Source organism: Triturus cristatus, chromosome 1_1, assembly GCF_964204655.1.
Source record: "Triturus cristatus chromosome 1_1, aTriCri1.1, whole genome shotgun sequence".
Taxonomy (NCBI): Eukaryota; Metazoa; Chordata; class Amphibia; order Caudata; family Salamandridae; genus Triturus; species Triturus cristatus.
Window position 1 is genome coordinate 853,561,507 of NC_140579.1, and position 22,204 is coordinate 853,583,710.

The 22,204-nt window shown below is 50.6% G+C and overlaps 1 long non-coding RNA gene across 1 annotated transcript in view; it reads right to left on the bottom strand.

The window, feature by feature from the left end:
- Positions 1–1,091: 1,091 nt before the first annotated feature.
- The window catches only part of LOC146871193 (uncharacterized), a 29,824-nt gene continuing 8,711 nt past the window's right edge, over positions 1,092–22,204 (bottom strand). The window contains exons 3-4 of the long non-coding RNA XR_014959515.1: positions 2,344–2,494; positions 1,092–1,477 (exon numbers count right to left, since the gene is read on the bottom strand). This is a non-coding gene — a long non-coding RNA (uncharacterized LOC146871193). The remainder of the gene's footprint in view (positions 1,478–2,343; positions 2,495–22,204) is intronic.

The following is a 22,204-nucleotide window of genomic DNA, read 5'->3' on the forward strand; positions in this document are numbered from 1 at the left end:
TTGGCGACGAAATCTACGACAAACACCGCTGGTCTGGTTGCTCCAGACTGGCCCTTGCTCCCCTCCAAAGGAGCAATCCCTCTGACCTTGCTGGTCAGAACCAACAGCTGATTTCCGAATCCTCCTGCAATTGCTTTTGCCAAGGCTTGTTTGCTTCGATCAAGTCGCCGACACCGCCGACAGCGAGAGCCTGCGTGGGACAGCTCGTGAGCCGACTCCTGGACGTCGTCGACCTTCAGGGACCACGTGGCTGCGGAGACAAGCTACCCCTCATCACCTGTTTGCACCCGACATCGCCTGGTACCCACCTGGTGCCACGCTGGTCACTGGCTAGTGACTGTGAACACTGTCCCCTCTGCTTACAGGTCTTCAACATCTCCGATCCACTCTTGGATCCACTGCATCTCTCCCGGACCGACCGCCTGCAGCATCTTTGTCTTCAAGCTCCACGGAACAGATAGAAGCAACCCGACGCACTTCGAGGCCTATGCACCCGCTTCCTGTGGGTGAGGTAAAGCTGGCACACCTGTGCCCAAGTGTAGTATTACATCTCTAGTGCCTGTGTTCCAAATCTTGAGTTCCTAGTCCATCCGGAAGATTCCTTTTGCAGTAACTTTGTACTTTTTACGCACCCATTGAAACCTATGGGAGCACGCGTGTGACTATTTGCTCTGCACACGCCACCCGTGGACCTCCTGGTCACTAACTGACGTTAGCTCCTTGTAGGCCCAGCGATTCTAGAGGCCTTAGGCCTTTTCCCTTTTCTGTTCGTGGTACTTATACCACTATTTTAGTATATGGTTTGAGTGGCCACCAGGGCCTATCCATATAAAGTGCAACTTCTGTGTATTCTGTGATAATCTTGTTTGACGATTTGTGCTCCTGTGCTCATAAAGAGACTAGGGGTAACTTTGATAAATAAATACATATATATTTTGAATATATATCTGTGTGGTGTCCTTTCATTGGTATAAAAGGGGGTTGCATTTGGTAAAACAGCTGGCTTAACACGCTTCACGAGTTTAGCCTCAAAGACTGCTTAGCCTACGCTACCACTAGGGCAGCTAGTCCAAAAAGGTTGACTTACAACCACACCATAAGGGTTGCTTGGCATGGTACAAGGTGGTCACTAGAACTAGTGAACAGCATATACCAGGCCAACTTCTCACATTCCCCCCCAAGTGCAGTATGATTATATTAGGAGGTGGACCCCTTTTTCTTAACAGGTCCAGTACGAAACCCCTGAACTGATCGAAACATAGCCCCCCTTTCCCATGGCATTCTATCTCAAAACCCGCTTGCCCTGCTCTTTCCCTATAGCCACCTGTAGAAAAAAGGTTAGACAGACGCCTTACATATGAATGTCCTAATATCCACACAATCTGCAGCCTTTTCTCTCGTGGAGATGATGTCAGTGTAGCCGGATAGTGCTGGTGCCGTGTCCAAAGTTTCCCCCCTGCGTGCCAGGCTTGAGAAACTGTAATGGAAGCAGAGGAAACCAAGCATTAGCGTAGTGCGGCAATCCCAGTCACAACATGTGTAGGCGCACGTAACAGTTGGACACCCATCTCCCTATCCTTTGTACATCACTGCCTGATAGGCCCCTTGCCGCTGCTTCAGTGGCCGCCCCTATCCTAAAGGAGTGGGTACCAAAACTGTCAGGATTCTGACCTGACTGCAGAATTGCCATGTCCAAGACCCTTTTGAATTGGAATCGTGTCAGCGGGACCCCGTCCGCATGTATCAGGAAAGGCCCACCTTTGTTAAGTGGTCTAACCTGTAAGTAGCTCTCCACGTGTGCTAACGGACAGCATGGGTTACCTTGCGCCCGATGGAGAACCACCCCATCCCCCCGGGCCTCCTGATCGGTTTTGGACTTCTTGATCGTTATTAATAAGGTGTCGGCCCTGATCTTAATGGATTCAAACTGCAATCCGCCGCGTATGTCAATTTTGCTTTGGGCCACCAGCTCCCCAATTCGAAAAGCGCCGTAAAAGGCCAACGAAAAGGCTGCAGCGAATAACAGGACTTCCCCCTGATGAGTTGCAGATTGCGGGGAGAGCTGCCAGTATTGCCTTTAGAAGCTCCACCCCAATCGGCTGCCTCGTGTCTGGGGCCGACCCTTGTAGGCGTTGCCACCCCTTCAGAGCCTTCCTCACAATGAAACTGTTAGTGGGGTCGCCCTTGTTGCTAATCTGAGCGAAAAAGGAAATTGCCGCCACCTGTCTCTTCACTGCAGCTGCCGGACGCCCGTTAAGCCTTAAACAACCTAAGTATGCAATGAGAGCCCCAGAGTCGTGCCACCGCTCAGCCCACCCTGCACCCAAGAATGAACAATATTACCAAAACGCCCCTTCATATGCTTTCCTGGTCCTGGGTGCTAAGCTGGCTGCCACGAGGTCCGGTAGGTGGGGGCACCAATCTGCCACAGTCGTTCTGGGAAGAGGGTGGCATACTCTGCCGCTGTTGGGAGGTGAGCCCTGAACACCTGCGTCTTAAAGCGAGAAAGGGCATCAGCAGCATGATTAAGGACACCAGGCACGTGTTTAGCCCTAAACTGCACATTCAATTTCATACATGTGAGAACAATCTCCTTCAAGAGACGAAGAATCATTTTACATCGTGCCGCTTGCTGGTTGATGCATTCCACCACGGTCATGTTGTCTGACCAGAACACTACTGACTGATCACGCATTTGTTCTGGCCACACCGTCAAAGCCACCCATATAGCGAAAAGCTCGAGGAAACCAATGTTACCTGTTAGGCCACACTCCACCCACCATGCCGGCCAACGTTGCGCCACCCACTCATTACCGAGTATGGCACCAAATCCCTCACTGCCCGCGGCGTCAGTCAATAAACCCAATTCCGCGGACGCAGTGGGCGGACCGGGCCACACTACTCTGCCATTGAAATCCTGCAGGAATGCCATCCAAATACGCATGTCCTGCCGAACCTCCGCTGACAGCCTTGTGTGGTGATGCTTCTCTTTGAGGCCCGCCATGGTTTGGGAGATGGATCTGGAAAAAGGTCTAGCCATTGGAATGACCCTCAAAGCAAAGTTCAGTTGCCCCACTGTCTGCTGTAGCTGTCGTAGTGTAACCTTCTGTTTGTCCAAGCGCAACTGTAAAGCGGCCCTGAATTTATTAACCTTGTCCATAGGTAGCCTAAAACATCTCTGAACAGAATCAAGCTCAATGCCTAAGAACTCTATTGTAGATTGTAGGAGAGTAGGGTCTGCTATCCTGTGGTCACCCCAAATTTTTGCTTTTTGCTTCACTGGTTTTTGACATATTGAGGCTGTGGGCCTGCCAATCAGACCCCCAGCCTGCTGTTCTCTCTACTAAATTAAAACTATGCACCCTAGGTGCATAACCAATTGGAAGTGGATCACCCTGTCAGCCCCTGTACCAGTGTACTCTAGGTACCCAGGGCATTGGTGTACCCAAGGCATGCCAGGGGCTGAAGCATGTATTATGCCACCCCAGGCTTGGCCTAACAATCTGACACAACTGGCTGATCACTCAGCTGGGGTAAGTTGGTGTAATCACCTCTTACTTAGGTGTAGTATACCTATACCTAACCTTAAATGGGACACCTGGTAACCTATAAGTCACTCCTATGGCAGGCCTTAACAATCCTGAAGGCAGAGTGCTTGGTTCCATGTGAGATGGTGCTCTGGCATGAGCTGAGCCTGTCTGCAGTGGTCGGAACAACTTCCTTCTACTGTTTCCAGATATCGTCATACCATATACTCTTAAGTGCATTATGAACCTCGCGGTTAAATGCTAACTTTGGTTTGGCTTTATCAAAACATGTCGAGTAAGGTGTCATACGAATTGGAATACTAACCCCTCGCCAATTCTGGCGACGGGGTTAGCATTCCACCCTTCTAGAGGGACACGACATGTACAGTGCCTGAAACCCGGGTAAAATCAGACATAGCCTCAGCTCCACAAAATGGATGCTGCCACCACAGACACAAGTCTGCCCTCCTGCTGCTGGGAGTCCTTCCAGCTTGGGAGGTGTGGACAAAGGGTTTCCTGCCAGGGGAGGTGCGTGCACCACCCCAGACAGGATTTTGTGTATTGGTCAGGTAGGGCTTGAAAGAAACCAGACATGCCTGGGGCTCACAAGGAGCCTCGGTGCATATGCCAGTTCAAACCGGTCCTGGGGCACACCAGTCCCGGGCCTGGGGCGAGCTGGACAAAGGATTGGGGGTGTAACCACCCCCCTTCCTGGTCCCACCCATAGGGAGGGACCTAGCAGGTAGTCCGGCCCCTAGAATCCGCTTAAAGGTAGGAGCTGTGTCCTAAGACTTCAGACATCCTGGAATCAACTTAACACTAAGAAGAAGACGGGAACTTCGACGCTCTGCTGCACAGAGGACTGAAGCCAATCTCCCCTGTGGTCAGGGAGTGACCACCTTGCTAACGCAAGCACCATCCAGCGAATCAACGTCTGCTTTGCCGCCGCCTCCCGCCGGAGCCCGAGCCCAGAGACTGACAAGACCTGGACCTCCAGACCTCTCACCGCCCGATCCACAGTCCCTGAAAAGAGGAGACCCGTGGAGGCACCGAGACACGTGGAGCCAGCCATCTTGGAACGACTACGACAAGCTGACAAGTGCAACAACCGAGGCTCCCTCCAAGTTGTGCTTTGGGATCTGAGAAGCCCAACACCCGAGCAGCATCTGCACCAAAGGTGAGCCCTCCAGCATCTCCACGATCTGCGTGGGGCCCTTCTGCATTTTGCCACTCGACGCACCTAACCGGTTGCTGGCCCGCTGGCTAGTAGCCATCTTGGCGACGAACTTCAAGAAATACACCACTGGTCTGGTTGCTCCAGACTGGCCCTTGCTCCCCTCCAAAGGAGCAGTCCTTCTGACCTTGCTGGTCAGAACCATCAGCTTATTTCCTTTTCCTACAACAATTGCTTTTGCCAAGGCTTGTTTGCTTCGATCAAGTCGCCGACACCGCCGACAGCGAGAGCCTGCGTGGGACAGCTCGTGACTCGACTCCTGGACGTCGTCGACCTCCAGGGACCACGTGGCTGCAGAGACAAGCTACACCTTTCTTCCTGTTTGCACCCGACATTGCCTGGTACCCACCTGGTGCCACGCTGGTCACTGGCTAGTGACTGTGAACACTGTCCCCTCTGCTTACAGGTCTTCAACGTCTCCGATCCACTCTTGGATCCACTGCATCTCTCCCGGACCGACCGCCTGCAGCATCTTTGTCTTCAAGCTCCACGGAACAGATAGAAGAAACCCGACGCACTTCGAGGCCTATGCCCCCGCTTCCTGTGGGTGAGGTAAAGCTGGCACACCTGTGCCCAAGTGTAGTATTACATCTCTAGTGCCTGTGTTCCAAATCTTGAGTTCCTAGTCCATCCGGAAGATCCTCTTTGCAGTAACTTTGTACTTTTTACGCACCCATTGAAACCTATGGGAGCACGCGTGTGACTATTTGCTCTGCACACGCCACCCGTGGACCTCCTGGTCACTAACTGACGTTAGCTCCTTGTAGGCCCAGCGATTCTAGAGGCCCTAGGCCTTTTCCCTTTTCTGTTCGTGGTACTTATACCACTATTTTAGTATATGGTTCGAGTGGCCACCAGGGCCTATCCATATAAAGTGCAACTTCTGTGTATTCTGTGATAATCTTGTTTGACGATTTGTGCTCCTGTGCTCATAAAGAGACTAGGGGTTACTTTGAGAAATAAATACATATATATTTTGAATATATATCTGTGTGGTGTCCTTTCATTGGTATAAAAGGGGGTTGCATTTGGTAAAACAGCTGGCTTAACACGCTTCACGAGTTTAGCCTCAAAGACTGCTTAGCCTACGCTACCACTAGGGCAGCTAGTCCGAAAAGGTTGACTTACAACCACACCATAAGGGTTGCTTGGCATGGTACAAGGTGATCACTTTAACTAGTGAGCATCATATACCAGGCCAACTTCTCACATTGGTGAGCAGCGGTTGGATTTGAGCTTGCTGTGTTTTACCATTGTAATCTCTTGGTTACCAATTGAAAGATCACATAGGTACCTGTAGGTACATATAAAACAAGATTAGATATACATAAGTTCTACTGAACTTAGTTGTTGTAGAGCAAAGGGGGTAGCACACCCTGACTACAACTACTAGATAGGTTTAGTAGGTAAACCCAAGTGTAGGTAGATTGCAACACATCCACCCACACTTAAGAGCAATGGCCGGGGCAGAGGGGTCCACTGTACCCATCTCTGTTGAGAGTGACCCCCAGAGGGCACCATCCAGCTTTGCTACCCTTAATCAGAATGAGCTCAGGCATTTGGCAACTCTTAGAGGCCTTAAACAGCCCAAGAACCCTAACTCTGCTGAGCTCAGAGAACTCTTACAGAATGATGAGAATCAGAGAGAACTCAAGAAAGCTTCCCAGTTAGCCCCCTTAGGGACAGGAACAGGAGGCCCCCCTTCTGAAGATGCCACAGAGGTACCCCCTTCCAATAGTCACCCCTTAGATGGGATGCCTACCACAGAGGAAGAAAGTGATGGGGATACAGATGTGAGTGGGGATGAAGGGAGAACTAGCCCAGTGCCAAGTGTTATACTTGGCCCAGCTAAACTAAGGCTATTGGGGACTGACAGTGGGTTCACCCCATTGGATCTCCCCAGTGGACTTAACACAGGGCTTGGAAGGCAAAGGAATCGCTCAGGTGACTCCAATGCTTCCCATGGCTCTAGAGGCTCTCAAGGTCACTCCAGAAGGAGACTGACCACCCCTCAGAGGAGGGAACATGAGGCCAGAATGCAGGAAGCCCAGCTAAGGATCAGGAAGCAGGAGCTAGAAGTAGCCCTGATGGAAGAAAAACTGAACAAGGCTAGGCAACCTAGAGAGAGTGGGTCTATACCCACTGGTGGCAGCATTGTCCCTAAGGACAAAGATAGGGTCTTTGACAATAGGAACCTGTCTACGGTTGTGCCCCCCTACAAAAGTGGGGATGACATCCACAAATGGATAACTGCTCTTGAGAGAGCCTGCAAAGTACAGCAGGTTCCTGAAGACCAGTGGGCAGCAATCCTCTGGCTCTCCTTTGAAGGAAGAGGCAGAGACAGACTCCTCACTGTTAGAGAAGAGGATGTCAGAAACTACAGAGTCCTGAAGAGTGTTCTGGTAGATGGGTTAGGCTTAACCACTAAACAGTACAGGTTAATGTTCAGAGACACCCAAAAGACACAGACTCAGGACTGGTCTGAATATGTTGAATGTGCCACTAAGGCTTTGGAGGGTTGGTTGCTGGGAAGTAAGGTATCTGATTTTACAGGATTGTATAATTTGATGATGAGAGAACAGATTTTAAACAACTGTCAAAACCAGCAACTGCATCAACACTTGGTTGACTCTGATCTGACCTCTCCCCAAGAATTGGGAAAGAAGGCAGACAAATGGGTCAGAACCAGGGTTAAGCAAAAGAACCAGAACCAGGGCCAAGGGGGTGATCAGAAGAAAACAGACCAAAAGGGTGGAGATCAGAAATCTAAAGACCAGAAGTCTTCAACAGGGCCCCAAACTACTGCTAAGGAGGGTGGGTCCCAACAACAGTCCAAAAAGAAGAAAGAAGGTCAAAAGAAACCCTGGTGCAATCATTGCAAAAATACAACTCACTGGACTAGTGATTGCAAAAAGGGTGGAGCCCCCAACACTGTTGCCCCTAAGGCACCTGCTCCCAGTACTACTGTTAGCAGTGTTGGTCCCCAGACAAAGGGTGTAGTGGGAATCACTATGGGAACTGAAGGAGATTCTGACTTAGACAGAACCCTGACACAGGCAGTCTTGATCTGTGATGGGGACATTGATTTGTCCCTGACTGTGAGCCCCAGTAACCTGGGCAAGTACAGACAGACTCCTTTAATTAATGACAAAGTGGCTCAAGCCTACAGGGACACATGTGCCAGTATCACTATGGTGACACCAGGCTTTGTGGACCCTGGACAGTACATACCAGGTGAGAACTACCTGGTGACCAATGCCAGCAATGCCACTACTTCACACAGTGTGGCAGTTGTTAACTTCTCATGGGGAGGGGTAACTGGCCTCAAAAGGGTTGTGGTTAGTGCAGACCTCCCAGTAGAATGTTTGTTGGGCAATGACCTAGAGAGTTCTCTATGGTCAGAAGTGGAGTACAGGACTCATGCAGAGATGTTAGGTATATCATCACATGTCCTTGCTGTGACCAGGTCACAGGCCAAAAAGTGCCTCACTGAACCTCAGGTCTTGGATCCTGGAACAATGGACCAAGCACCTACCAAGAAGAAGAACAGGAGGGTCAAGGCTGTGCCTTCCCCCCTGCCTCAGAGTGATGATCAGCCTTCCCAGGAAGCTGATCTAGAGGACCCTGAAGGAACTGTCCCTGAAGAGCTTGAACCTGATCAGGTTGAGTTTCTGGGGACAGGGGGACCTTCAAGGGCTGACTTGAGGCAGGCTCAGTTATCCTGTCCCTCTCTTGAACCCCTCAGACAGCTGGCTGCTGCTGAGGCTGCTGGGAATGCTCAAGGTACCCATAAAGTGTATTGGGATGAAGGGCTCCTTTATTCAGAGGCTAGAGACCCCAAGCCTGGTGCAACCAGGAGGTTGGTTATACCTCTGCAATTTAGGGGCTTCCTTCTTACCTTGGCCCATGATATTCCCTTAGCAGGACACCTAGGCCAGAATAAGACCTGGGACAGACTTGTCCCTCACTTTCACTGGCCTCATATGAATGAAGATACAAAGGAGTTTTGTCGCTCCTGTGTTACCTGCCAAGCCAGTGGCAAATCAGGTGGCACAACAAAGGCCCCCCTGATACCACTACCTGTGGTGGGGGTCCCCTTTGAAAGAGTGGGAATAGACATAGTGGGTCCCATGGATCCTCCCACTGCATCTGGGCACAGATTTATACTGGTGGTAGTGGATCATGCCACCAGGTATCCAGAGGCAATTCCCCTTAGGACCACTACAGCTCCTGTTGTGGCCAGGGCCCTGCTGGGAGTATTCTCCAGAGTGGGGTTTCCTAAGGAGGTAGTATCTGACAGAGGTACCAACTTTATGTCAGGATACTTAACAGCTATGTGGAAGGAATGTGGTGTCAACTACAAGTTCACCACCCCTTATCACCCACAATGCAATGGGCTTGTTGAAAGATTCAACAAGACCCTAAAGGGTATGATCAAAGGATTACCTGAAAAGCTCAGGCGAAGATGGGACATCCTTCTACCCTGCCTTCTGTTTGCTTACAGAGAGGTCCCACAAAAGGGGGTTGGCTACAGCCCCTTTGAATTGTTGTTTGGGCACCCTGTGAGAGGCCCACTGTGTTTGGTGAAGGAAGGATGGGAGTTACCTCTCAAAAAGCCTAAGCTAGACATAGTGGACTATGTACTTGGTCTCCGCTCCAGGATGGCTGAGTATATGGAGAAGGCATCCAAAAACCTTGAGGCAAGCCAGGCCTTACAGAAAGCTTGGCATGACCAAAAGGCTGTCTTGGTTGAGTATCAGCCAGGACAGAAGGTATGGGTGTTGGAGCCAGTGGCCCCAGCAGCACTCCAAGACAAATGTTCTGGACCCCATACAATCCTGGAAAAGAAGGGAGAGGTCACCTACTTGGTCGACCTAGGAACTCCCAGGAGTCCCCACAGGGTACTCCATGTTAACAGGCTCAAAGCATATGTTGACAGGGCAGACATGGGCTTGCTCATGGCTACAGATGAGGGACAGGAGGAAGAGAGTGACCCTCTCCCAGACCTGTTGTCTCAGAACCCTGAAGATGGCTCAGTTGAAGGAGTGACCCTTGGAGGCAACCTCACTGCCCATCAGCAGACTGAATGTAGACAGGTTCTACAATCATTTTCACATATGTTTTCCTTGATACCTAGTCAAACTGACTGGTGTACCCATGTGGTGGACACTGGTGACAGTCTGCCTGTAAAGAACAAGCTTTACAGACAACCTGACCACGTCAGGGACTGTATAAAGGCTGAGGTACATAAAATGCTGGAATTAGGTGTCATTGAACCTTCAGAGAGCCCCTGGGCTAGCCCAGTGGTTCTGGTCCCCAAACCTCACACCAAAGATGGCAAGAGAGAGATGAGGTTCTGTGTGGATTACAGAGGACTCAATGCTGTCACCAGGACAGATGCACACCCTATTCCAAGGGCAGATGAGCTCATAGACAAACTAGCTTCTGCAAAGTTTTTGAGCACATTTGACTTAACAGCTGGCTATTGGCAAATCAGATTAGCTGAGGAGTCTAAGGCCAAAACAGCATTCTCAACCCCAGGTGGGCACTACCAGTTTGTGGTGATGCCCTTTGGTCTGAAGAATGCACCTGCCACCTTCCAAAGGCTGGTGAATCAAGTCCTTACTGGGTTGGATGACTTTTGCGCAGCATATCTGGATGACATTGCTGTCTTTAGCTCCACCTGGGAGGATCACCTGATCCACCTGAAGAAGGCTCTTGAGGCTCTGCAAAGGGCAGGCCTCACTATCAAGGCTACTAAGTGCCAGATAGGGCAGAGTAAGGTTGTATATTTGGGCCACCTTGTAGGTGGAGGCCAAGTTCAACCACTGGAGAGTAAGATACAATCCATCAAGGACTGGTCCCCTCCAACCACCCAGACTCAAGTTCGAGCTTTCTTGGGCTTGACTGGGTACTACAGGAAGTTTGTTAAGAACTATGGGTCCATTGTGACTCCTCTTAATGATCTGACATCCAAGAAGATGCCCAAAAAGGTTCAGTGGACAGTAAGCTGTCAAAAGGCATTTGATGACCTGAAGGAGGCCATGTGCTCTGCACCTATCCTGAAAAGTCCTGACTACTCCAAAGAGTTTATTGTCCAAACAGATGCTTCTGAGTTGGGTGTGGGAGCTGTGCTGTCACAACTTAATGTAGATGGTCAAGACCAACCCATTGCTTTTATTAGCAGAAGGTTGACCCCCAGAGAGAAGAATTGGTCAGCTATTGAGAGGGAGGCCTTTGCTGTGGTGTGGGCCCTGAAGAAGCTGAGGCCATACTTGTTTGGCACTCACTTCAAGATTCAGACCGACCATAAGCCCCTCTTGTGGCTAAATCAGATGAAGGGTGAAAACCCCAAACTGCTTAGGTGGTCCATTTCCCTACAGGGGATGGACTTTACAGTGGAGCACCGGCCAGGTACTGACCATGGGAATGCAGATGGTCTCTCCAGGTACTTCCACTTAGGACATGAAGACGAGACTGGTCAAGGCTAGTTTAATGTCCCAGCGTTTGGGGGGGGGTTGTGTAGGAGAGTAGGGTCTGCTATCCTATGGTCACCCCAAATTTTTGCTTTTTGCTTCACTGGTTTTTGACATATTGAGGCTGTGGGCCTGCCAATCTGACCCCCAGCCTGCTGTTCTCTCTACTAAATTAAAACTATGCACCCTAGGTGCATAACCAATTGGAAGTGGATCACCCTGTCAGCCCCTGTACCAGTGTACACTAGGTACCCAGGGCATTGGTGTACCCAAGGCATGCCAGGGGCTGAAGCATGTATTATGCCACCCCAGGCTTGGCCTAACAATCTGACACAACTGGCTGATCACTCAGCTGGGGTAAGTTGGTGTAATCACCTCTTACTTAGGTGTAGTATACCTATACATAACCTTAAATGGGACACCTGGTAACCTATAAGTCACTCCTATGGCAGGCCTTAACAATCCTGAAGGCAGAGTGCTTGGTTCCATGTGAGATGGTGCTCTGGCATGAGCTGAGCCTGTCTGCAGTGGTCGGAACAACTTCCTTCTACTGTTTCCAGATATCGTCATACCATATACTCTTAAGTGCATTATGAACCTCGCGGTTAAATGCTATCTTTGGTTTGGCTTTATCAAAACATGTCGAGTAAGGTGTCATACGAATTGGAATACTAACCCCTCGCAAATTCTGGCGACGGGGTTAGCATTCCACCCTTCTAGAGGGACACGACATGTACAGTGCCTGAAACCCGGGTAAAATCAGACATAGCCTCAGCTCCACAAAATGGATGCTGCCACCACAGACACAAGTCTGCCCTCCTGCTGCTGGGAGTCCTTCCAGCTTGGGAGGTGTGGACAAAGGGTTTCCTGCCAAGGGAGGTGCGTGCACCACCCCAGACAGGATTTTGTGTATTGGTCAGGTAGGGCTTGAAAGAAACCAGACATGCCTGGGGCTCACAAGGAGCCTCGGTGCATATGCCAGTTCAAACCGGTCCTGGGGCACACCAGTCCCGGGCCTGGGGCGAGCTGGACAAAGGATTGGGGGTGTAACCACCCCCCTTCCTGCTCCCACCCATAGGGAGGGACCTAGCAGGTAGTCCGGCCCCTAGAATCCGCTTAAAGGTAGGAGCTGTGTCCTAAGACTTCAGACATCCTGGAATCAACTTAACACTAAGAAGAAGACGGGAACTTTGACGCTCTGCTGCACAGAGGACTGAAGCCAATCTCCCCTGTGGTCAGGGAGTGACCACCTTGCTAACGCAAGCACCATCCAGCGAATCAACGTCTGCTTTGCCGCCGCCTCCCGCCGGAGCCCGAGCCCAGAGACTGACAAGACCTGGACCTCCAGATCTCTCACCGCCCGATCCACAGTCCCTGAAAAGAGGAGACCCGTGGAGGCACCGAGACACGTGGAGCCAGCCATCTTGGAACGACTACGACAAGCTGACAAGTGCAACAACCGAGGCTCCCTCCAAGTTGTGCTTTGGGATCTGAGAAGCCCAACACCCGAGCAGCATCTGCACCAAAGGTGAGCCCTCCAGCATCTCCACGATCTGCGTGGGGCCCTTCTGCATTTTGCCACTCGACGCGCCTAACCGGTTGCTGGCCCGCTGGCTAGTAGCCATCTTGGCGACGAACTTCAAGAAATACACCGCTGGTCTGGTTGCTCCAGACTGGCCCTTGCTCCCTTCCAAAGGAGCAGTCCTTCTGACCTTGCTGGTCAGAACCATCAGCTTATTTCCTTTTCCTACAATGTGAGAAGTTGGCCTGGTATATGCTGTTCACTAGTTCTAGTGACCACCTTGTACCATGCCAAGCAACCCTTATGGTGTGGTTGTAAGTCAACCTTTTTGGACTAGCTGCCCTAGTGGTAGCGTAGGCTAAGCAGTCTTTGAGGCTAAACTCGTGAAGCGTGTTAAGCAAGCTGTTTTACCAATAGTAACCCCCTTTTATACCAATGAAAGGACACCACACAGATATATATTCAAAATATATATGTATTTATTTCTCAAAGTAACCCCTAGTCTCTTTATGAGCACAGGAGCACAAATCGTCAAACAAGATTATCACATAATACACAGAAGTTGCACTTTATATGGATAGGCCCTGGTGGCCACTCGAACCATATACTAAAATAGTGGTATAAGTACCACGAACAGAAAAGGGAAAAGGCCTAGGGCCTCTAGAATCGCTGGGCCTACAAGGAGCTAACGTCAGTTAGTGACCAGGAGGTCCACGGGTGGCGTGTGCAGAGCAAATAGTCACACGCGTGCTCCCATAGGTTTCAATGGGTGCGTAAAAAGTACAAAGTTACTGCAAAAGGAATCTTCCGGATGACCTAGGAACTTAAGATTTGGAACACAGGCACTAGAGATGTAATACTACACTTGGGCACAGGTGTGCCAGCTTTACCTCACCCACAGGAAGCGGGTGCATAGGCCTCGAAGTGCGTCGGGTTTCTTCTATCTGTTCCGTGGGGCCTGTAGACAAAAGTGCTGCAGGCGGTCGGTCGGGAAGAGATGCAGTGGATCCAAGAGTGGATCGGAGATGTTGAAGACCTGTAAGCAGAGGGGACAGTGTTCACAGTCACTAGCCAGTGACCAGCGTGGCACCAGGTGGGTACCAGGCGATGTCGGGCGCAAACAGGTGATGAGGGGTAGCTTGTCTCCGCAGCCACGTGGTCCCTGAAGGTCGACGACGTCCAGGAGTCGGCTCACGAGCTGTCCCACGCAGGCTCTCGCTGTCGGCGGTGTCGGCGACTTGATCGAAGCAAACAAGCCTTGGCAAAAGCAATTGTAGAAGGATTCGGAAATCAGCTGTTGGTTCTGACCAGCAAGGTCAGAGGGATTGCTCCTTTGGAGGGGAGCAAGGGCCAGTCTGGAGCAACCAGACCAGCGGTGTTTGTCGTAGATTTCGTCGCCAAGATGGCCACTAGCCAGCGGGCCAGCAACCGGTTAGGCGCGTCGAGTGGCAAAATGCAGAAGGGCCCCACGCAGATCGTGGAGATGCTGGAGGGCTCACCTTTGGTGCAGATGCTGCTCGAGGGTTGGGCTTCTCAGGACCCAAAGCACAACTTGGAGGGAGCCTCGGTTGTTGCACTTGTCAGCTTGTCGTAGTCGTTCCAAGATGGCTGGCTCCACGTGTCTCGGTGCCTCCACGGGTCTCCTCCTTTCAGGGACTGTGGATCGGGCGGTGAGAGGTCTGGAGGTCCAGGTCTTGTCAGTCTCTGGGCTCGGGCTCCGGCGGGAGGCGGCGGCAAAGCAGACGGTGATTCGCTGGATGGTGCTTGCGTTAGCAAGGTGGTCACTCCCTGACCACAGGGGAGATTTTCTTCAGTCTTCTGTGCAGCAGAATGTCGAAGTTCCCGTCTTCTTCTTAGTTTCAAGTTGATTCCAGGATGTCTGAAGTCTTAGGACACAGCTCCTACCTTTATTCGGATTCTAGGGGCCGGACTACCTGCTAGGTCCCTCCCTATGGGTGGGACCAGGAAGGGGGGTGGTTACACCCCCAATCCTTTGTCCAGCTCGCCCCAGGCCCGGGACTGGTGTGCCCCAGGACCGGTTTGAACTGGCATATGCACCGAGGCTCCTTGTGAGCCACAGGCATGTCTGGTTTCTTTCAAGCCCTACCTGACCAATACACAAAATCCTGTCTGGGGTGGTGCACGCACCTCCCCTGGCAGGAAACCCTTTGTCCACACCTCCCAAGCTGGAAGGACTCCCAGCAGCAGGAGGGCAGACTTGTGTCTGTGGTGGCAGCATCCATTTTGTGGAGCTGAGGCTATGTCTGATTTTACCCGGGTTTCAGGTACTGTACATGTCGTGTCCCTCTAGAAGGGTGGAATGCTAACCCCGTCGCCAGAATTGGCGAGGGGTTAGTATTCCAATTCGTATGACACCTTACTCGACATGTTTTGATAAAGCCAAACCAAAGATAGCATTTAACCGCGAGGTTCATAATGCACTTAAGAGTATATGGTATGACGATATCTGGAAACAGTAGAAGGAAGTTGTTCCGACCACTGCAGACAGGCTCAGCTCATGCCAGAGCACCATCTCACATGGAACCAAGCACTCTGCCTTCAGGATTGTTAAGGCCTGCCATAGGAGTGACTTATAGGTTACCAGGTGTCCCATTTAGGGTTAGGTATAGGTATACTACACCTAAGTAAGAGGTGATTACACCAACTTACCCCAGCTGAGTGATCAGCCAGTTGTGTCAGATTGTTAGGCCAAGCCTGGGGTGGCATAATACATGCTGCAGCCCCTGGCAGGCCTTGGGTACACCAATGCCCTGGGTACCTAGTGTACACTGGTACAGGGGCTGACAGGGTGATCCACTTCCAATTGGTTATGCACCTAGGGTGCATAGTTTTAATTTAGTAGAGAGAACAGCAGGCTGGGGGTCTGATTGGCAGGCCCACAGCCTCAATATGTCAAAAACCAGTGAAGCAAAAAGCAAAAATTTGGGGTGACCATAGGATAGCAGACCCTACTCTCCTACACAACCCCCCCCCAAACGCTGGGACATTAAACTAGCCTTGACCAGTCTCGTCTTCATGTCCTAAGTGGAAGTACCTGGAGAGACCATCTGCATTCCCATGGTCAGTACCTGGCCGGTGCTCCACTGTAAAGTCCATCCCCTGTAGGGAAATGGACCACCTAAGCAGTTTGGGGTTTTCACCCTTCATCTGATTTAGCCACAAGAGGGGCTTATGGTCGGTCTGAATCTTGAAGTGAGTGCCAAACAAGTATGGCCTCAGCTTCTTCAGGGCCCACACCACAGCAAAGGCCTCCCTCTCAATAGCTGACCAATTCTTCTCTCTGGGGGTCAACCTTCTGCTAATAAAAGCAATGGGTTGGTCTTGACCATCTACATTAAGTTGTGACAGCACAGCTCCCACACCCAACTCAGAAGCATCTGTTTGGACAATAAACTCTTTGGAGTAGTCAGGACTTTTCAGGATAGGTGCAGAGCACATGGCCTCCTTCAGGTCATCAAATGCCTTTTGACAGCTTACTGTCCACTGAACCTTTTTGGGCATCTTCTTGGATGTCAGATCATTAAGAGGAGTCACAATGGACCCATAGTTCTTAACAAACTTCCTGTAGTACCCAGTCAAGCCCAAGAAAGCTCGAACTTGAGTCTGGGTGGTTGGAGGGGACCAGTCCTTGATGGATTGTATCTTACTCTCCAGTGGTTGAACTTGGCCTCCACCTACAAGGTGGCCCAAATATACAACCTTACTCTGCCCTATCTGGCACTTAGTAGCCTTGATAGTGAGGCCTGCCCTTTGCAGAGCCTTAAGAGCCTTCTTCAGGTGGATCAGGTGATCCTCCCAGGTGGAGCTAAAGACAGCAATGTCATCAAGATATGCTGCGCAAAAGTCATCCAACCCAGTAAGGACTTGGTTCACCAGCCTTTGGAAGGTGGCAGGTGCATTCTTCAGACCAAAGGGCATCACCACAAACTGATAATGCCCACCTGGGGTTGAGAATGCTGTTTTGGCCTTAGACTCCTCAGCTAACCTGATTTGCCAATAGCCAGCTGTCAAGTCAAATGTGCTCAAAAACTTTGCAGAAGCTAGTTTGTCTATGAGCTCATCTGCCCTTGGAATAGGGTGTGCATCTGTCCTGGTGACAGCATTGAGTCCTCTGTAGTCCACACAGAACCTCATCTCTCTCTTGCCATCTTTGGTGTGAGGTTTGGGGACCAGAACCACTGGGCTAGCCCAGGGGCTCTCTGAGGGTTCAATGACACCTAATTCCAGCATTTTATGTACCTCAGCCTTTATACAGTCCCTGACGTGGTCAGGTTGTCTGTAAAGTTTGTTCTTTACAGGCAGACTGTCACCAGTGTCCACAACATGGGTACACCAGTCAGTTTGACTAGGTATCAAGGAAAACATATGTGAAAATGATTGTAGAACCTGTCTACATTCAGTCTGCTGATGGGCAGTGAGGTTGCCTCCAAGGGTCACTCCTTCAACTGAGCCATCTTCAGGGTTCTGAGACAACAGGTCTGGGAGAGGGTCACTCTCTTCCTCCTGTCCCTCATCTGTAGCCATGAGCAAGCCCATGTCTGCCCTGTCAACATATGCTTTAAGCCTGTTAACATGGAGTACCCTGTGGGGACTCCTGGGAGTTCCTAGGTCCACCAAGTAGGTGACCTCTCCCTTCTTTTCCAGGATTGTATGGGGTCCAGACCATTTGTCTTGGAGTGCTGCTGGGGCCACTGGCTCCAACACCCATACCTTCTGTCCTGGCTGATACTCAACCAAGACAGCCTTTTGGTCATGCCAAGCTTTCTGTAAGGCCTGGCTTGCCTCAAGGTTTTTAGATGCCTTCTCCATATACTCAGCCATCCTGGAGCGGAGACCAAGTACATAGTCCACTATGTCTAGCTTAGGCTTTTTGAGAGGTAACTCCCATCCTTCCTTCACCAAACACAGTGGGCCTCTCACAGGGTGCCCAAACAACAATTCAAAGGGGCTGTAGCCAACTCCTTTTTGTGGGACCTCTCTGTAAGCAAACAGAAGGCAGGGTAGAAGGATATCCCATCTTCGCCTGAGCTTTTCAGGTAATCCTTTGATCATACCCTTTAGGGTCTTGTTGAATCTCTCAACAAGCCCATTGCATTGTGGGTGATAAGGGGTGGTGAACTTGTAGTTGACACCACATTCCTTCCACATAGCTGTCAAGTATCCTGACATAAAGTTGGTACCTCTGTCAGATACTACCTCCTTAGGAAACCCCACTCTGGAGAATACTCCCAGCAGGGCCCTGGCCACAACAGGAGCTGTAGTGGTCCTAAGGGGAATTGCCTCTGGATACCTGGTGGCATGATCCACTACCACCAGTATAAATCTGTGCCCAGATGCAGTGGGAGGATCCATGGGACCCACTATGTCTATTCCCACTCTTTCAAAGGGAACCCCCACCACAGGTAGTGGTATCAGGGGGGCCTTTGTTGTGCCACCTGATTTGCCACTGGCTTGGCAGGTAACACAGGAGCGACAAAACTCCTTTGTATCTTCATTCATATGGGGCCAGTGAAAGTGAGGGACAAGTCTGTCCCAGGTCTTGTTCTGGCCTAGGTGTCCTGCTAAAGGAATATCATGGGCCAAGGTAAGGAGGAAGCCCCTAAATTGCAGAGGTATAACCAACCTCCTGGTTGCACCAGGCTTGGGGTCTCTAGCCTCTGAATAAAGGAGCCCTTCATCCCAATACACTTTATGGGTACCTTGAGCATTCCCAGCAGCCTCAGCAGCAGCCAGCTGTCTGAGGGGTTCAAGAGAGGGACAGGATAACTGAGCCTGCCTCAAGTCAGCCCTTGAAGGTCCCCCTGTCCCCAGAAACTCAACCTGATCAGGTTCAAGCTCTTCAGGGACAGTTCCTTCAGGGTCCTCTAGATCAGCTTCCTGGGAAGGCTGATCATCACTCTGAGGCAGGGGGGAAGGCACAGCCTTGACCCTCCTGTTCTTCTTCTTGGTAGGTGCTTGGTCCATTGTTCCAGGATCCAAGACCTGTGGTTCAGTGAGGCACTTTTTGGCCTGTGACCTGGTCACAGCAAGGACATGTGATGATATACCTAACATCTCTGCATGAGTCCTGTACTCCACTTCTGACCATAGAGAACTCTCTAGGTCATTGCCCAACAAACATTCTACTGGGAGGTCTGCACTAACCACAACCCTTTTGAGGCCAGTTACCCCTCCCCATGAGAAGTTAACAACTGCCACACTGTGTGAAGTAGTGGCATTGCTGGCATTGGTCACCAGGTAGTTCTCACCTGGTATGTACTGTCCAGGGTCCACAAAGCCTGGTGTCACCATAGTGACACTGGCACATGTGTCCCTGTAGGCTTGAGCCACTTTGTCATTAATTAAAGGAGTCTGTCTGTACTTGCCCAGGTTACTGGGGCTCACAGTCAGGGACAAATCAATGTCGCCATCACAGATCAAGACTGCCTGTGTAAGGGTTCTGTCTAAGTCAGAATCTCCTTCAGTTCCCATAGTGATTCCCACTACACCCTTTGTCTGGGGACCAACACTGCTAACAGTAGTACTGGGAGCAGGTGCCTTAGGGGCAACAGTGTTGGGGGCTCCACCCTTTTTGCAATCACTAGTCCAGTGAGTTGTATTTTTACAATGATTGCACCAGGGTTTCTTTTGACCTTCTTTCTTCTTTTTGGACTGTTGGGACCCACCCTCCTTAGTAGTAGTTTGGGGCCCTGTTGAAGACTTCTGGTCTTTAGGTTTCTGATCTCCACCCTTTTGGTCTGTTTTCTTCTGATCACCCCCTTGGCCCTGGTTCTGGTTCTTTTGCTTAACCCTGGTTCTGACCCATTTGTCTGCCTTCTTTCCCAATTCTTGGGGAGAGGTCAGATCAGAGTCAACCAAGTGTTGATGCAGTTGCTGGTTTTGACAGTTATTTAAAATCTGTTCTCTCATCATCAAATTATACAATCCTGTAAAATCAGATACCTTACTTCCCAGCAACCAACCCTCCAAAGCCTTAGTGGCACATTCAATGTATTCAGACCAGTCCTGAGTCTGTGTCTTTTGGGTGTCTCTGAACATTAACCTGTACTGCTCAGTGGTTAAGCCTAACCCATCAACTAGAACACTCTTCAGGACTCTGTAGTTTCTGACATCCTCTTCTCTAACAGTGAGGAGTCTGTCTCTGCCTCTTCCTTCAAAGGAGAGCCAGAGGATTGCTGCCCACTGATCTTCAGGAACCTGCTGTACTTTGCAGGCTCTCTCAAGAGCAGTTATCCACTTGTGGATGTCATCCCCACTTTTGTAGGGGGGCACAACCTTAGACAGGTTTCTATTGTCGAAAACCCTATCTTTGTCCTTAGGGACAATGCTGCCACCAGTGGGTATAGACCCACTCTCTTTATGCTGTCTAGCCTTGCTAAGTTTCTCTTCCATCAGGGCTACTTCTAGCTCCTGCTTCCTGATCCTCAGCTGGGCCTCTTGCATCTTGGCCTCATGTTCCCTCCTCTGAGGGGTGGTCATCCTTCTCCTGGAGTGACCTTGAGAGCCTCTAGAGCCATGGGAAGCATTGGAGTCACCTGAGCGATTCCTTTGCCTTCCCAGCCCTGTGTTAAGTCCACTGGGGAGATCCAGTGGGTTGAACCCACTGTCAGTCCCCAATAGCCTTGGTTTAGCTGGGCCAAGTATAACACTTGGCACTGGGCTAGTTCTCCCTTCATCCTCACTACTGTCAGTATCCTTTTCACTCTCATCCTCTGTGGTAGGCATCCCATCTAAGGGGTGACTATTGGGAAGGGGTACTTCAGTGGCATCTTTAGAAGGGGGGCCTCCTGTTCCTGTCCCTAAGGGGGCTAACTGGGAAGCTTTCTTGAGTGCTCTCTGATTCTCATCATTCTGTAAGAGCTCTCTGAGCTCAGCAGAGTTTGGGTTCTTGGGCTGTTTAAGGCCTCTAAGAGTTGCCAAATGCCTGAGCTCATTCTGATTAAGGGTAGCAAAGCTGGATGGTGCCCTCTGGGGGTCACTCTCAACAGAGATGGGTACAGTGGACCCCTCTGCCCCGGCCATTGCTCTTAAGCGTGGGTGGATGTGTTGCAATCTACCTACACTTGGGTTTACCTACTAAACCTATCTAGTAGTTGTAGTCAGGGTGTGCTACTCCCTTTGCTCTACAACAACTAAGTTCAGTAGAACTTATGTATATCTAATCTTGTTTTATATGTACCTACAGGTACCTATGTGATCTTTCAATTGGTAACCAAGAGATTACAATGGTAAAACACAGCAAGCTCAAATCCAACCGCTGCTCACCAATGTGAGAAGTTGGCCTGGTATATGCTGTTCACTAGTTCTAGTGACCACCTTGTACCATGCCAAGCAACCCTTATGGTGTGGTTGTAAGTCAACCTTTTTGGACTAGCTGCCCTAGTGGTAGCGTAGGCTAAGCAGTCTTTGAGGCTAAACTCGTGAAGCGTGTTAAGCAAGCTGTTTTACCAATAGTAACCCCCTTTTATACCAATGAAAGGACACCACACAGATATATATTCAAAATATATATGTATTTATTTCTCAAAGTAACCCCTAGTCTCTTTATGAGCACAGGAGCACAAATCGTCAAACAAGATTATCACATAATACACAGAAGTTGCACTTTATATGGATAGGCCCTGGTGGCCACTCGAACCATATACTAAAATAGTGGTATAAGTACCACGAACAGAAAAGGGAAAAGGCCTAGGGCCTCTAGAATCGCTGGGCCTACAAGGAGCTAACGTCAGTTAGTGACCAGGAGGTCCACGGGTGGCGTGTGCAGAGCAAATAGTCACACGCGTGCTCCCATAGGTTTCAATGGGTGCGTAAAAAGTACAAAGTTACTGCAAAAGGAATCTTCCGGATGACCTAGGAACTTAAGATTTGGAACACAGGCACTAGAGATGTAATACTACACTTGGGCACAGGTGTGCCAGCTTTACCTCACCCACAGGAAGCGGGTGCATAGGCCTCGAAGTGCGTCGGGTTTCTTCTATCTGTTCCGTGGGGCCTGTAGACAAAAGTGCTGCAGGCGGTCGGTCGGGAAGAGATGCAGTGGATCCAAGAGTGGATCGGAGATGTTGAAGACCTGTAAGCAGAGGGGACAGTGTTCACAGTCACTAGCCAGTGACCAGCGTGGCACCAGGTGGGTACCAGGCGATGTCGGGCGCAAACAGGTGATGAGGGGTAGCTTGTCTCCGCAGCCACGTGGTCCCTGAAGGTCGACGACGTCCAGGAGTCGGCTCACGAGCTGTCCCACGCAGGCTCTCGCTGTCGGCGGTGTCGGCGACTTGATCGAAGCAAACAAGCCTTGGCAAAAGCAATTGTAGAAGGATTCGGAAATCAGCTGTTGGTTCTGACCAGCAAGGTCAGAGGGATTGCTCCTTTGGAGGGGAGCAAGGGCCAGTCTGGAGCAACCAGACCAGCGGTGTTTGTCGTA